Consider the following 15345-nt stretch of genomic DNA (forward strand, 5'->3'; position numbering starts at 1 on the left):
ATTATGTGTGAGACATGTTTTACATGTGTATGCTTGATGGCAGTTATAATTGCTGCCTTGGAATGCAAAGATCATGGGTTGGTATCGCACTAAGACCCTGGTGCTAATGAGTTTCCCCATATTCAGAGCACTGAAAGAAAAGCAGTGGCAGGTTTAACATGCAAGTATTATGATTTCCTTCTGCAGAATGGATAAGACAAAGGCTGTCAACTTAGTTTGGATATATGCATTCTAAAAGAAATTAGGATTAAATTTATTGTACAGTTTGATTGTTTAAAGGACCACTCCAGCAGTTTATTTTTTATTTATTCTGTCTTATCAATGAGTATTATGTGGGTAGTTTGTGATTTTAAATACTTACCCATTGTTCTCATCTGCCATTGTTAGCAAAGCTCGGGTCCTCTCCTGCATCATGTGACTTCAATTTGGATCAGCAGTTTTTTTTTTCAAAAATGAGTATCTTTTAGTGTGTGACAGCAGCCAAACATAAAAACCTGATATAAATCTGGTATTGCTGTAATCACAGCGACCTGAAGAATAAAGTCATCTAATCACTTATGGCGGAACTGCGTAAAAAATAAATAAAAGCAATTCTTCACCTACTATTGATTTGTTCATTCTGCCTCCCAAAGATCGCAGTAAGGCTCGGTGCACATGTATCCTGTGCCTGCGCTAAGCGCTTACAAGGGGTCTCCATGTAGATCTCTGAAATACGCGATTCAGACAGAAACCCTGGTGGCTGATTCCCTATAATGAAGCAGATAGAGACACTGTGGTCGCTGTCTGGCCCATGATCAGGAGGTGTCCATCTTTTTAAGCGTGCATTAAAGCGCAGTCGGCCACAGTTTTGTTCAATTCTGGAAAGAAGGTCTCCACTGATCAGAGGTCAGACGGCGTCCAGAGTAACTCTGCTGCCTCATTGAAGTGAAAGGATCTCTCTGGAGTTTCATCTGAATCATGTTGTTTGGAGATTTAGATGGAAACCCTGATGTAAGTGCTCAGTGTAGGGCACAGAATAAATGTGAATCACGTTACGTGATCCAAAATGTTATGTAAAATGTTCCCAACAAAAGTTTCAAATCTATCCGCAAAAAAGCAAGTCCCCACTCAGGTCCGTCATCTATCAATGAAAATACAGGGGGCTTCTACGTAACTGGTAGCACAACGGCTCTGGAAAAGCGAAATGTTAATCTTGCTCCACGCTCATCATCCTGCCATATTCGCGTATTTTTCTCGCCATCATCTGCCAGCTCCATATGAAAATAAAACTAAAAAGAAAAACTGTTTACAAACTCACTTTTCAGTTATAAAATATTCAAAAAGCCAATATACAAAGTTCATATGACAGAGTAGAGAGAGGCTCGCTAGATGTAACCAGATGACTCCAACAGTCCTTGTGGTCAGTCCTATGGATGCGCCATTTCTGGGGTGGCTGACGGCTGGTGTTTCTAGCCTGGGAGGGGGCCAATATTCATGGCACCCTTCCTGGGCTATTAATATCAGCCCCCAGCTGTCTGCCTAGCCTTTGCTAGCTATTAAAATAGGGGGGACCCCACGTCATTTTTTTTGGGGTCCCCCATTTTAATTGCTAGTAAAGGCTAGGTATTCAACTGGGGGCTGATATTAGTAGCCTGGGAAGCTCCGTGGGTATTACCCCCTTCCCAGGCTTCAAACATCCGCCCCAGTCATCTGCTTAACCTCCGCTAGAGACTAAAATTATGGGGAACCCCACGCCAATTTTTTTTTTAATAAATCCTTTATTTTAACACTAAATACAAGTACAGTAATCAACGCTGTCACTGTACTTCTTATATATGTGACTGACATGTTTCTATCTATCTAATCTATGTGTGATGCTCTATTCTTTCTGTTCTAAATTGTCTGGTACCGATGTATGCCGCTGATGAATTGCCGGCTGGCTTTTTTAAAGAGACAAAAACACTATTATTTTTTTTTTTTAATAAATCCTTTATTTTAACATTAAATACCAAGTACAGTAACCAACACTGTCACTGTACTTATTATATATGTTACTGACATGTTTCTATTTAATCTATGTGTGATGCTCTATTCTTTCTGTTCTAAATTGTCGGGTACCAGTGTATGCCGCTGATGAATTGCCGGCTGGCTTTTTTAAAGAGACGAGTGCATGAAAATCGGAGGGCACTAGTGTGTTCCAAGTGCCCTGCTATGTTTTTCATGCACCCTCCTATATACCCTGCCTGTCTGCCTATATATTCTGCCTGACATTTAATTGAGCACTGTTCCCATCGATTTGGGCAATTTTTGACCTTCTGCAGACCGCTGGGGGGACCGCCAGAAAAATGCTTGAGTTTCCCATAGACTTACATGGGGCTCGTTGCTCGGGTCGAGCACCCGAGTATTCCAATGTGCTCGACCCAAGCTTCGAGCACGCGAGCATTTTAGTGCTCGCTCATCACTAGAAATAACTAAAAATCAAAGTTTCCACTGGCGAAGTATCCTGTAAGCCATGGATGCCAGGAACCATCTAATGATACAAGACTTCGAGGCACCGTTAAATTTTTGCTTTTGTACAGGTCATTAAAAAATGATGCCTCCATCTTGCAAACTCCTACCTAGCACTCATTTATTATTATTATTTTGTCTATATTCACAGTGAGGTTTTCAGGTTTTTTTCTTCAGTGTATCCACTTTAAAATACTCTTCAAAATGCTTGGAAAAGTCATCCTATTTATTTCTACAGGAAAGCTACTTTGCTGTTAATATGAAGAGTTTTTTGAGCATTGAGAGGTTTTAAAAAATGCATGTTGGAGAAAAGAAAGTGCATGTCATTTCTTTAAAGCAGATCCTGATGACTAGGCACTGTCACATCAATTGGACATAGACCAAAAGGTTACAAAAAAGAAAACTGTATCAGGGAACTGGCAGAATATATATGTACATAAATATGAGGTTATACATGTATAAGCAATTGTATATGAGAGATAATAAAGATATGTGCATGTGTCAAATGGATTATGGCCAAGGAATAAATCAACAAATCAAAAACAAATAAACACCAAAAAAAAAAAGTCAGTAAGACAAATGGGTTAAAAAATATATTTTTTTATTGATAAAGTATTTAAAAATTGGGGGGACACACAAATAAAGAGAGGCAGGTGCAACACATAGATAAGTTAATAAAAATGACATGTGCCAAGAATAAAATGAGGGGAGGAAACATGCTGCATGGTAATATAAATTAATATAGTATGGAGTACAAAAGTACAATTTGAATAGACATTGTGGGTAAAATGTATGGCTGTAGCTTGTAGTGCACGTAGTAGTATAGGTACAGTGTGTTGTGAAAGTATTTGACCCCCTTGAACTTTTCTACCTTTTGCTACATTTCTGGCTTCAAACATAAAGATATAAAATTCTATTTTTTTTTAGGAAGAATCAACAGCAAGTGGGACACAATTGTGAAGTGGAACTAAATTTATTGGATATTTTAAACTTTTTTGACAAATTTAAAACTGAAAAGTGGGGCGTGCAATATTATTCGGCCCCTTTACTTTCAGTGCAGCAAACTCACTCCAGAAGTTCAGTGAGGATCTCTGAATGATCCAATGTTGTCCTAAATGACTGGTAATGATAAATAGAATCCACCTGTGTGTAATCAAGTCTCCGTTAGTGTTGAGCCACCCCCGTAGTGTTCGAGTTCGGTTCGGTTCGTCGAACACCCGTGTGTTCGCCGAACTGTTCGTCTAACTGTTCGTCGAACACCTTCGAACACCGTTAAAACCAATGGCAGGCAAACAAAAACACATAGAAACACATAGAAAACACCTTCAAAGGTGTCCAAAAGCTGACAAACTGCTCAGAAGACACAACTAACACATGGAAAAGTGACAAGTACATATAGTCATGCGAAAAGAAAAGAGGTGGAGGAGTAAAAGGAGGGGGAGACACAGATATAGGCATGTCATGCCCTTCTAAAATCCAAAAAGTGAGAAGCCGACACGTTCAGTCCGCTCCTGCCCGTGCCACCTCCGCGTCGCCGGGATTGTGCCAGAGCCGCGGTGAACCCTGACGGCCAGCCCCCCTCTCCCAATACTGGTGCCTGTCCGCTGGTGGGTCGAGCGAGCCCCCCTGTGGTGGAGGCAGCTCTAAGCTTTTTAATTTAAATTGTCTCTCTAATTTGAATGAATACACTTTAAATCCATTTACAAGGATCTATTGGAGGGAAAGTCTCATGCCAGCAGCCGCGTAATTCCAGCTCCAGTAGCGTCCACTAAAGCTGCTGCAGTTAAAAAGCTTTTATAAGGATCGAGCTCGGCTGTCCACCGCAAGGCATCCTACTGCCAGTCCCAGCCCCTATGCCTTGGGGTGCCTCCTGATGCTCTTCACTGAGTATCCCGTGGTCCCGAAGCATTTCCTTTGAAAAAATTAAGTGTCCAAACTACAGGTGGTGTAGCTTGCTTAACAGCCGGGATAATCCGCTGACTAGCAGACACTGCTACTAGGCACAAAGTATTTCCTGGGCTAGATGCAGTTAAAAATTTGTAATTAGATACTCTCGTTGGATGCTGAGAAAGCATTCCATAGAGTCTCCTGGCACGCCATATATGATTCTCTTAAAAAGCTTGGGGTAGGGGTCTAGGGGACCCTTTTATAGCCAAAATCACGGCCCTGTATCGCAATACGTCACCTAGGCTGAAGATAAATAGAACTGTAGCACCCTGAGGGCTCGGTTGCTACAGACGTATTGCACCTCACCCAGAGGTGTGATATCTCACTCTCAGGTAAGGATGGAGTGTGGATCAGGACCCGACACCTGCATGCATTACACCACATTGCCGTGGGGCAGGGCGACCAATATGCCCCTGAGATGGGCACGACAGTCCCTGTTCCTGGCTGGAATGGGGGGAGGGAACACTGAGGAAGGGGAACCCTGTAGTGCAGGAGCAGGGAGGAAGCAGTTCCTGGGTGCATTGAGAAGGGAGTATAAAAGGTGGGCACCATCTTAGTTCAGTGCAGAGAAGTCTGAGCAGAAGTGGCAGGGAGCAGGGGCTCTGCATGAGCTCTGCTCCGGAGGCGGGCCTAGTAACAGAGGCCCAGGCCTGGAAGAGGGAGAAGGAAGGAAGAGGAGCAGAGAAGGCTCCAGGAACGAGGAACGAAGGGATCCCAGGGGTGCGGACGGGCGAGTCACCACCGCACGCCCAAATTCACCTGCGTGGAGGGGTCAGGCCAAAGGGGGAGACCGGTCCCCAAAAATAGTGGAGGCAGGAAATGACCCTCAGCTAGAAACAGGAGGCTGTGACATTTTATGTGGCGCAGCCCCTCGCTACACCCGCTAGGAAGGCACCACATAGGGTCAGGGAAACTGGCGCCAAGTTTACCAAGAGGAGGCCCGAGGCAGCCGGACAGAAGGGTTGGTAAGAAAGGCCAGACAAAGGACACACAAAGGGGGTCCTGTGAAGCGCTCCAAAGTTATCTGGGAGTTGTCTGAGCCCCTCACCTGGTGAGCACAGTACGACGTGGGCAGCCGTTACCTGCAGACGTGGTCTGGATAATAAGAACTGTGAGTAAAGGCCCTGGACTGCATCACTGACTCCGTGTCGTTACTGCTGCTGCCCTGCACCATCACCCCCATCCTCCGCATACACTGCCCTGAGGCTATACTCCTCCCGTGGGGAGTTATGCTACGCTCTGCTGCACCCACAACACCAGCCTCAGCTGTCTGCCCTGGAGCGGCGGTTCACTCTGACCGCAATCCACGGGTGGCGTAGTCGGACATTTAAACATCAAAACCACATAAATAGTTCCGCCACTGGTTTGACCGCCCTGAGCCACGGAACCGGGTCGCCGCCACGGAGACTACAACCACCAGCATCCACCAAAAAGTGTCCGGCTCCGGGTGTCCCAAGGCCCAGGGGGCGCGTCAGAACATTTTCATCACCTTTCACAATCACCAATGGGACAAGGCAGGGATGTTCTCTGTCCCCTCTCTTATACATCCTAGTGACGGAGCACCTGCTCTCATCAATTCGCCATAACCCCAATATTAGGTGGATTGAGGTGGGAGGCACCGAGTACAAGTGCTCTCTATTTGCTGATGATGTCCTAGTATATATCACTCAATCACATATATCCATCCATGCTGCTATGGCTGAAATAGATCACTTTGTTACATGGTCAAATTTTAAAATCAATGCAGCGAAGTCTGAGGCCCTCGATGTCTCCCTCCCCAAATCCATATAGGATTCCATCCAGTCCAACTTTCCCTTTGCCTGGCCCTCACAGGGTATCAAATACTTAGGAATTCCTATTCATAGAGACCTCTTCCATCTATGTTATCTTAATTTTGGGCCCTTTATTGAACAACTCCATACAGACCACGGTTGGCAAGTTAGAACTGTAAGATTCACTACGTGAACCACTGGTGTTTTGTGGAAAAGCACATGTACACTGTGTTCCAAATTATTATGAAAAAAGTGTTTAGGAGTGATAAGGGAAGAATTTGTTTGTTTGTCAGTTAAACTCATTGATGGTGATGTGTGTCAGGGCTCTTTATATCACTGTAAGCAATTGCAGACACCTGTGCTAATTAGTTTGGCAGGTGTGTCCAATGAAAGGCAAGACTACTTAAGAAGGCTGTCTCACATTATTAAGCAGCCTACATTTTCTGCCAAAATGGGAAAGAAAAAGGATGTGTCGGCTGCTGAGAAGCAACAAATTGTGGAGTGTTTAGGTCAAGGCATGACTACAATCAACATTGTGCGATGATCAGGATGAAGTGTCTTGGCAATCAAGAAGTATGTAGCTGATTCACAGTACACACGTGTGCGTGCTGATAAGGGCAAATTGAGGACTCTTTCCTACAGGCAATTACGTCAGGTTGAAAGAGCAGCGGCAAAAAAGCCTTGTCATAGCAGCAGACAAGTTTTTGAAGCTGCTGGTGCCTCCAACGTCCCCCGAACAACAAGATGCAGGGTCCTTCAGAGGTTTGCAGCTGTGCATACGCCATCCTGTCGACCTCCTCTATTCACTTCACACAAGCAGAAACGGCTCCAGTGGGCCAAACATTACATGAAGACTGATTTCAAAACTGTTTTGTTCACGGATGAGTGCCGTGCAGCGCTCGATGGTCCAGATGGATGGAGTGGAGGATGGCTGGTTGATGGACACCCCACGCAAACACGGCTACAGCGCCAACAAGGAGGAGGTGGAGTAATGTTTTGGGCTGGAATCATGGGGAGAGAGATTGTCGGCCCCTTTAGGATCCCTGAAGGCGCTAAAGATGAACTCCATAATGTATGTGGATTTTCTCAAACAGCACTTCCTGCCATGGTTCAAGAAGAAGAACCGTGTATTTCACAGCAAGATCATTTTTTTGCATGATAATGCACCATCTCATGCTGCACATAAAACATCTGCATCTCTGGCTGATATGGGCATAAAAGGGGACAAACTTATGGTGTGACCCCCATGCTCCCCTGACATCTACCCCATTCAGAACCTTTGGAGCATCATTAAAAGGAGTGTCTATGATGGCGGGAGGCAGTTCACATCTAAGCAACAGCTCTGGGAGGGTATTCTGTCCTCATGCAAAACAATTGAAGCAGAAACCATCCAAAACCTGACAAATTCAATGGACGAGAGAGTTCAGAAGCTCCTTTCGAACAAGTGGTCCTATGTGAAAATGTAACATCACCTAGAATAAAGTTTTGAGTTGAAAACTGTTTGATTTCAGTTTCTAACAACCTGCTAATGCTTATAATTTCAAAAATGACCATTTTTTTGGTCTTTATTAAAATGAAAAGGTTGATCGAAAAGTTTGGGGGATCTAAGAGTGTGGCAACCCAGTAGTCATGATTACTTCGAATTCTGACAATATGAGGGTCATGCTGCAGGTAGTGCAGCAAGAAGGCACTTATGTGTCTTGCGCATCTCGGAGCCCCAAAATTATTTTCCGGGCTAGATGCAGCTAAAAATTATTATTAATTTTAAATCTGGTGAAGCTTTAGTATAGATGGCCTAATAGGATCAGTGCTGCACACTGCTACAAAGCCCAAATTATTTTCCAGTCAAGATACAGATAAACATGATTAGTAATTTTAAATCTGGTGGAGCTTATTATAGATGGCCTAATAGAATCAGTGCTGCACACTGCTACAAAGCCCAAATTATTTTCCAGCCAAGATACAGATAAACATGATTAGTAATTTGAAAGCTTAAAACGGTTGGTAGGGTGATTTTAACCAATCATCAAGCTTTTACTCTCCCCAGGATGACACAGGGGTAGAAAAGTCGTTTCGGATCCATGATTTGTTCATCTTTATGAACGTGAGTCTGTCTACATTATCAGTGGAGAGCCGCGTGCGCTTATCTGTCAGCACACCACCAGCAGCGCTGAACACACGTTCAGACAGAACGCTGGCTGCGGGGCATGACAAGATCTCCAAGGCGTAAGTGGCTAGCTCCGGCCATTTATCCAGATTGGAAGCCCAAAAAGAGCAAGGGTCCAGTGACACAGTCATGGCTTCAATGTTTACTTGGAGATACTCCTGTACCATCGTCTCTAGGCGTTGACTATGTGTCAGACTTCTTGTCTCCTGTGGCCTTGCAAAGGATGGGCTAAAAAAGTGGTGAAATGATTCCGCAAAATTGATGTTACCAGCAGATACTGTGGTTCTGTTACGGTTTGAGTGCTGAACACTTGACGGTCCCACGGTTGGCAAGTTGGAACTGTGAGATTCACTACGTGCACCACTGGTATTTTGTGGAAAAGCACATGTAAGATTCTGCAACAGTCTCTGCTGATACTCCTGCATGCGTGCATCCCTTTCTATGGCAGGAATAATTTCTGCAAATTTACTTTTGTACCGGGGATCTAACAGTGTGGCAACCCAGTAGTCAGGATTATTTCTAATTCTCACAATTCGAGGGTCATGTTGCAGGTAGTGCAGCAAGAAGGCACTCATGTGTGTTGCGCATCCAGGAGCACCAAGTCCCTGTTGTGTTGGTGGCGAGGTAACAATCATGCTTCCTTCCTCTGTCCTCTCCCCCCAACCTCGCACAACAGAAATGTGATCAAGGTCTCCCTCATCTGATGAGTCTTCCATCAGTTCGTCCTCCACTTCTTCCTGGGCTCCTGCACCTTCCTCACTAGTTTGGCTGCTACCATGCGCCCTGGTAAAACCATCTCCCCCACCCTCACATGCCTGCCGCCTTGGTGCTGCCGACCGTCTGGACCTTGCAGATGTTAGCCCTTCCGCATACAACTCCTCCTCCTCTACTTCCTCCACCTCCTCTTGTGCCACCACCTGACTCCGAATTCTGTTTAACATGTGCTCCAGCATGTAAATCACCAGAACAGTCACGCTGATAATGGCATCGTCAGCACTAAACATCTTCGTAGCCATTTCAAAACTGTGCAGAAGGGTGCATAGGTCCCTGATCTGAGACCACTCCTCCAGCGTGATTTGCCCCACCTCTGGATCTCGTTGGCCCAGGCTATACGTCAGAATGTATTGCACCAGGGCTTGTCGGTGCTGCCACAGTCGCTGCAACATGTGCAGAGTTGAATTCCACCGGGTAGGCACATCGCATTTTAGCCGGTGAAGTGGCAGGCCCAACGACTTCTGTAGAGATGTAAGTCGCTGAGCTGCAGGATGCGAACGGCGGAAGTGAGCACACAGCCACCGTGCCCTCTGCAGAAGGCCATCTAGTCTGGGATAGTGGGCTAAAAATTGCTGGACAACCAGGTTCAACACGTGAGCCATACAAGGCACGTGTGTGACATTGCCCCGGCGAAGGGCCGCACCCAGGTTTGCAGCATTGTCACACACGGCCTTCCCTGGTTTCAGGTCCAGTGGAGACAACCATTCATGAAATTGGTTCTCCAGAGCTGACCACAACTCCTCAGCTGTGTGACTCACATTTCCCAGACATTTCAATGTAAAAACCGCCTGATGACATTGAGCCCTACTGCCAGCATAGTAAGGAGGTGTGCAGGATCACTTCTGCGCAGATAGAAAGCTTGTGGCATGACCAGACAGGCTTTGGGTGCAGGTGGAAGACCGAGAGGAGGTTGAGGAGGCAGAAGCAGTGGAGGAACTTTGACATAAAGAGGATTGACGCACAACTCGTGGGGACGGCAAGACTTGGACAGCAGCCCCTTGTCCTGCTGTCACCATAGTTACCCAGTGCCCAGTCAGCGACATGTAATGCCCCTGTCCATACCTACTCGTCCAAGTGTCTGTGGTGAAATGCACCCTGTCACACACAGAGTTTCTCAAAAAAGCGGTGATGTTGTGTGCGACATGCTGGTGGAGCGCAGGCACACCTTTCTTTGAGAAGTAGTGCCGACTGGGCATCTGGTACTGGGGCACTGCGACGGACATAAGGTCTCGAAAATCCTCTGTGTCCACCAGGTGGAAAGGCAGCATTTCTGTAGCCAAGAGCTTGCAGATGGTGAAATTCAACCTCTTAGCTTTCTCATGGCTAGGAGGAAATGGTCTTTTACTTGTCCACATCTGAGGGACCGAGGGCTGGCTATTGTGCTTAGACGGGGTTGATAAGGGTGTCCCCGGCAAACTGCCGGTCTGTGAGGAAGATGCAGGCGGACATGTTAGGTTGCCTTGATCCAAAGGTGGTGCTATCGATGTCGGACAGCGCTCAACACCAGCTGGTGTTTCCACCTCCAAAGAAAATGATGACCTGCCAATCACGCTGGCTGTTGCGGGTAAAGAGGTGGCAGGTCTGCGCCCCAAAACAGGTGTGACTGCTGTCCCCCCAGTCACAGAGGATGAAGAGGCCGCGGATGCACAAGATATGGCAGACGGTGGTTGGCCCGGCCGGCTAGGCCGCATTGTAGCACACTGAGCTTCCCACTGCAACTTATGCTTCATGTCCATGTGCCGGTTCATGCATGAAGTACTCAAACTATGTATTTTTTGGCCTCTACTTAGCTTTTGCTGACAAATGTTACAGATAACACGAGTTGGGTCATCTTTATCGATCTGAAAAAATGCCCAGGCTATGCAAGGCTTAGCACCCATGCGACCTGAAGAGCCACCACGACTTGTGGTGAGAGGCAGAGTTGTGTTTGAGGATGCAGTTGTTGACGTGCTTCCAGTACTACGTCTCTGTCCAGGAAGGCGCAACCTGACCTCGTCGTCACTAGCATCTTCCTCCACCTCCTCTGCTCATCTCTTGGCTGACTGTGGGTTGACAGTAAGTGGGATCTCCAACCTCATCATCATCACCCTGTGCGTTATCACACCCGTCGTCCTCAGAGCCAACCTGTTCCTGCCCTGACAAAAAACTAAAGTTGTCGCTCCAATCAGGTATTTGAGTCTTATCATCGTCTTCCTCATTGTCTCCACCAACAGGAGTTACAGTTTGGGAATGAGGGTCTACATTATGGTCAGAACCTTCTGCGTCTGGTCCTGGCTCCGACTCATAAAGATTCTGGGCATCAGTGCAGATCATTTCCTCGTCTGGATTCACAGAAGCGCTGGAGTCGACCTCTGATTCCCAGGCTATAGTATGAGTAAATGTAGCACCCTGAGGATTCGGCTGCTACAGGGGTATTGCACCTCAACCCAGAGGTGTGATATTCCACTCCCGGGTAAGGATGGAGTGTGGAACTGAGCTCGGTAGGCTGCATGCACTACACACATCCCATTTCCGGGGAACAGACCAACGGTACTCCCACTTAGAAATGTGCAGGTACGACCGAGTCTGTTCCTGGCTGGAGTGGGAGGGGGGTGGTACATCCCAAGTAGTGTAGGGGCAGATAGGGGGAGCAGCCTGGGTAAAGATAGGAGCTCATTGGGTGCTGGTCACCTGAGCTCACACATAGAGGGAGTATTTAAGGTGGGCACCATCAAAGATCAGGGTCAGTCAGTCTGCTGTAGAGGAGGAGTGAGTCAGCCTTTTGCAAAGAGTCTGTTGGAGAGCAGAAGAGCAGAGCAGAGAAGCCTGAGCCAGAGTGAGAGAGGAGAAGAAAGAGAGACCCAGAGGGGGTAAACAGAAGAGACTCTAAGAACCCAAATTCTATCCCCGGGTGAAGAGTCGGCAGTAGGGTACCGGAGCCCAAACTGGTGGGGGCAAAAGCACACCCTAGCCAGAGACCGGAGGCCGTGGGCAGCGTCTGCCACGGCCACCCACCACATCCACCCCGAAGGCAGACCACGTGGAGGGTCAGGGAACCCAAGGCCAAGGGTCTCCCAACAGAAGGCCCGAGGGAGCTGGACCTAGGTGGATCACTAGTGGGGACGGCCAGAGGAAAGGACAGAAGGAGAGCTCAGGGTCACGCTCCGGACTTGCTTGGGGGTTGGCTGGATCCAGGACCTGGTGGACGCAGCACGGCTCGGGTGGTCACTTGAAGCTGGAGTGACCGGAACATCAGCAGTGAGTAAATACCCTAAACTGCACAACCCGACTCGGTCTTCATTTTACATCTACGCTGCACCACCACAACCCCCATCCTCTGCACCTGACCCCCTGAGGCTATACCCCACCCGTTGGGGGTTATACCATCAAAAGCTGCACCAACACCATCAGCCTCAGCGGACCCTGCTGCAGCGGCGGCCATAGTGACCGCAATACAACGGGTGGCGAAGTCGACATTAAGAACTTAATAACATCTGTAGGACTGCCACATACAACTGAGTTTGACACCCTGGGCACGGACCGGGTCACAGCCACTCGGAAGACTACAACCCCCATCTGATCCGGCTCCGGGTATTCCCCTAAAGAATATGGCCCAGGGGGTGCGTCAACTTTGACGTAGTCGGCAGGATCACGTGCCCACAACAACCGGGTACTGCGTGCCTGAAGAAAAGAACGAGTTTACCTCAAAAAGAAGTCTCCTGCCGGTTCCGGAGGGTCCCCGCCATCGGACCCCATCACCAGTCGATTCCCGCCGGTTGTCCGCCATTAACAGCTTTTTCCCGCCATCTGCAGAGTTTCCCGCCACTGGGAAGCGATTCCCGCCATTTCCAAAGATTTCCCGCCTTGGAAGAGCGGACGCCATTATGGGCGTGCCAGAGGGTGGCAAGAGGCCACCTCCCATCGTGGGCCAGGACCGAAAATGGCGCCAAAAGTGGAAACCGCCCCCACCAACAGAGACTGTGATGCTAGAGGTGTCTGTCAGCGTGAAAGAACCGCCCCTGGAGCTGACAATCACCAAGTGGCCCCGGGACCGCCCTCGAAGTGGGAGGAGACGAAAGAAGAGAACGAAGATGGGTGCCGCCTGGAGCAGTCTGGAGAGAGCGCACCCGGAGGCAAGAAGCCTGGAGAAGAGTATCGGAGGAGCTTACCCGGAGATGGCGAGAAAGCAGAGCAGCACCGGCCCGTTGGCCAGGAGCCTGCTAGAAACAGAGGAGGGAGAGCAGAGCAGCACCGGCCCGCTGGCCAGGAGCCTGCAGGAAACAGTGGAAGGAGAGCAGAGCAGCACCGACCCGTTGGTCAGGAGCCTGCTGGAAGCAACGACCCCACTAGGCCTAGTGGAGGTCCTAGCACAGCTCCCCCGAGACCGGGAGTGTGCACAGACCGCTCTGGAGGGCCTCGCAAGGAGGATGGCCCGGGTGCAGCGAGAGACGTTGGCGGAGTGGAGCCGTGAGATGGCCCAGCAGACCGAGACCTGTCAGCGGAGCACGCCACCCAAGACGAGGAGACAGACCGCCTCTGAGGATGGCGCGGGAGGACTGAAGGCCGGAGACGGCGCCGAGAAGGGAGCCGAACTAGTGGAGGCAGGTAAAGGGGACGTCTATACCCCAAATCGGGAAACCACGTACCTGCCCCAGCTCCCCGTCGCAGAGCCCGAAGTTTATCCTGCCGTGCCCGTCGCCGCAACGTCACCGCCACAGACTAGGCCTCAAACGGGAGCCGCGACCCCTGTGACGTCACACGCCTCGACCCCGAGCGTGACCAAGCAGGAAGTACCACCAGCCTGGTCGCAAGGCCTAGTACCCCCGGGCGCCGCAATACCAACAGCGCCCCCTACCTCCGCGGAGCCCCCGGCCTGGTCGCAGGGCCAAGTAGCCCAGGGCGCCGCCGTCCTTACGGTGCCCTTCACCTTCCAGATACCCCAGGCCTGGCCGCAAGGCCCGGGCAACCCGGGCGCTAACACCACCGCGCCCATAAGACCAAGAGTGCCGCATCTGGGAGAGGACCTGTACGCCCAGCATACGTGCCCGGATGGGCAGCCATTTATATGGCCACCGGAGTTTCACCATCCCCGACTCCGGAGAGAGAGACCCCTGGATGAACCCCTGATCCCGGCTCCAAAGCCCGTCAAGAGGATCTCGCCCCCACTAGCAGAAGCGCAGTTTGAGTGGGATCCCACCGGAGAAGATCTCATGGGGTTCACTCAAGAGACTCGGGCAGCTGCAGCGGAGCGTGCAGAGTGCTGCCGCCAACAGCTCGAGGTCTTCGAGAGGGAGCGGAGAGAGAGGCGGGTCCGGGAACAGCAAGCTCAAATAAGGAGCGCGGAGCAGAAGAGCCGGGCCAGGAGAGACCCCCGTGCAGAGCATAGTCCCCGCACCACCGGGACTGTGATTAAGTTTAACATGCAGCATGGGTGGGGCTTCATCCGAGACCACCGCACCCTAGGCGACGTCTTTGTAACCAGGAGAGACGTTGAGTCCCACCTACCGGAGGGACACAGAGGTCGTGACCTTTACATCGGGGACGAGGTCACCTTCACCCGGCACAAGTGTGCCAAAGGACCTTACGCCCTCCATGTGCATCGCCTGACGGAGGAAGAGCTGCGGTGTGAGGAGGAAGAACAAGAGGACCCGGACGGGTCTGAAACAAGAGTTAGAGGTAACCATAAAGAAAGAGCAGGAGGACGCCGTCGTTAAGTACAGCGGAGCCGAAGCTGTATATAGTTGCCCGTCGGGGCACAGTGAACTGTTACTGTTGCTAATATAGTCCCCGTTGGGACCAGAGAAGTGAACTGTTTACCCGTTTAACCCCTAAATCCCACTGACCGAGGACTGAGAGCGGTCATTCCTCCCTAATACCTGGCCGAGGACTGAGAGCGGCCATAGTCCCTGTATATAGTTGCGCGTCCTAAAGCGCCCCCTACCGGTTTTATAGGAAAACCATGTTTTTAAGAAAAGACTGTCGCACTTTTCCTGGGCACACGTTGCACAGTGTCCGGAGGAGGAGCTAGAAGCTACGAGAAAGTTTTATATGAAAAGTTGTATTGATATATATATATATAATGTTTTATATGTTTATGCAAAAATCTGTATGTTTTGGTGTTATTTATGTCTTACAGCCCGAGGACGTGCTGTGATTTACCAGGGGGGAATGTAGCACCCTGAGGATTCGGCTGCTACAGGGGTATTGCACCTCAACCCA

General features: G+C 49.2%; 1 protein-coding gene across 1 annotated transcript in view; it reads right to left on the reverse strand.

Moving 5' to 3' along the window:
* HTR1F (5-hydroxytryptamine receptor 1F) overlaps positions 1–15345 on the reverse strand; it is a 663252-nt gene that overhangs the window by 528809 nt on the left and 119098 nt on the right. The window lies entirely within an intron of this gene.

Source organism: Phyllobates terribilis, unplaced genomic scaffold, assembly GCF_046119375.1.
Source record: "Phyllobates terribilis strain yellow unplaced genomic scaffold, ASM4611937v1 Scaffold_2__4_contigs__length_985480577, whole genome shotgun sequence".
Taxonomy (NCBI): domain Eukaryota; kingdom Metazoa; phylum Chordata; class Amphibia; order Anura; family Dendrobatidae; genus Phyllobates; species Phyllobates terribilis.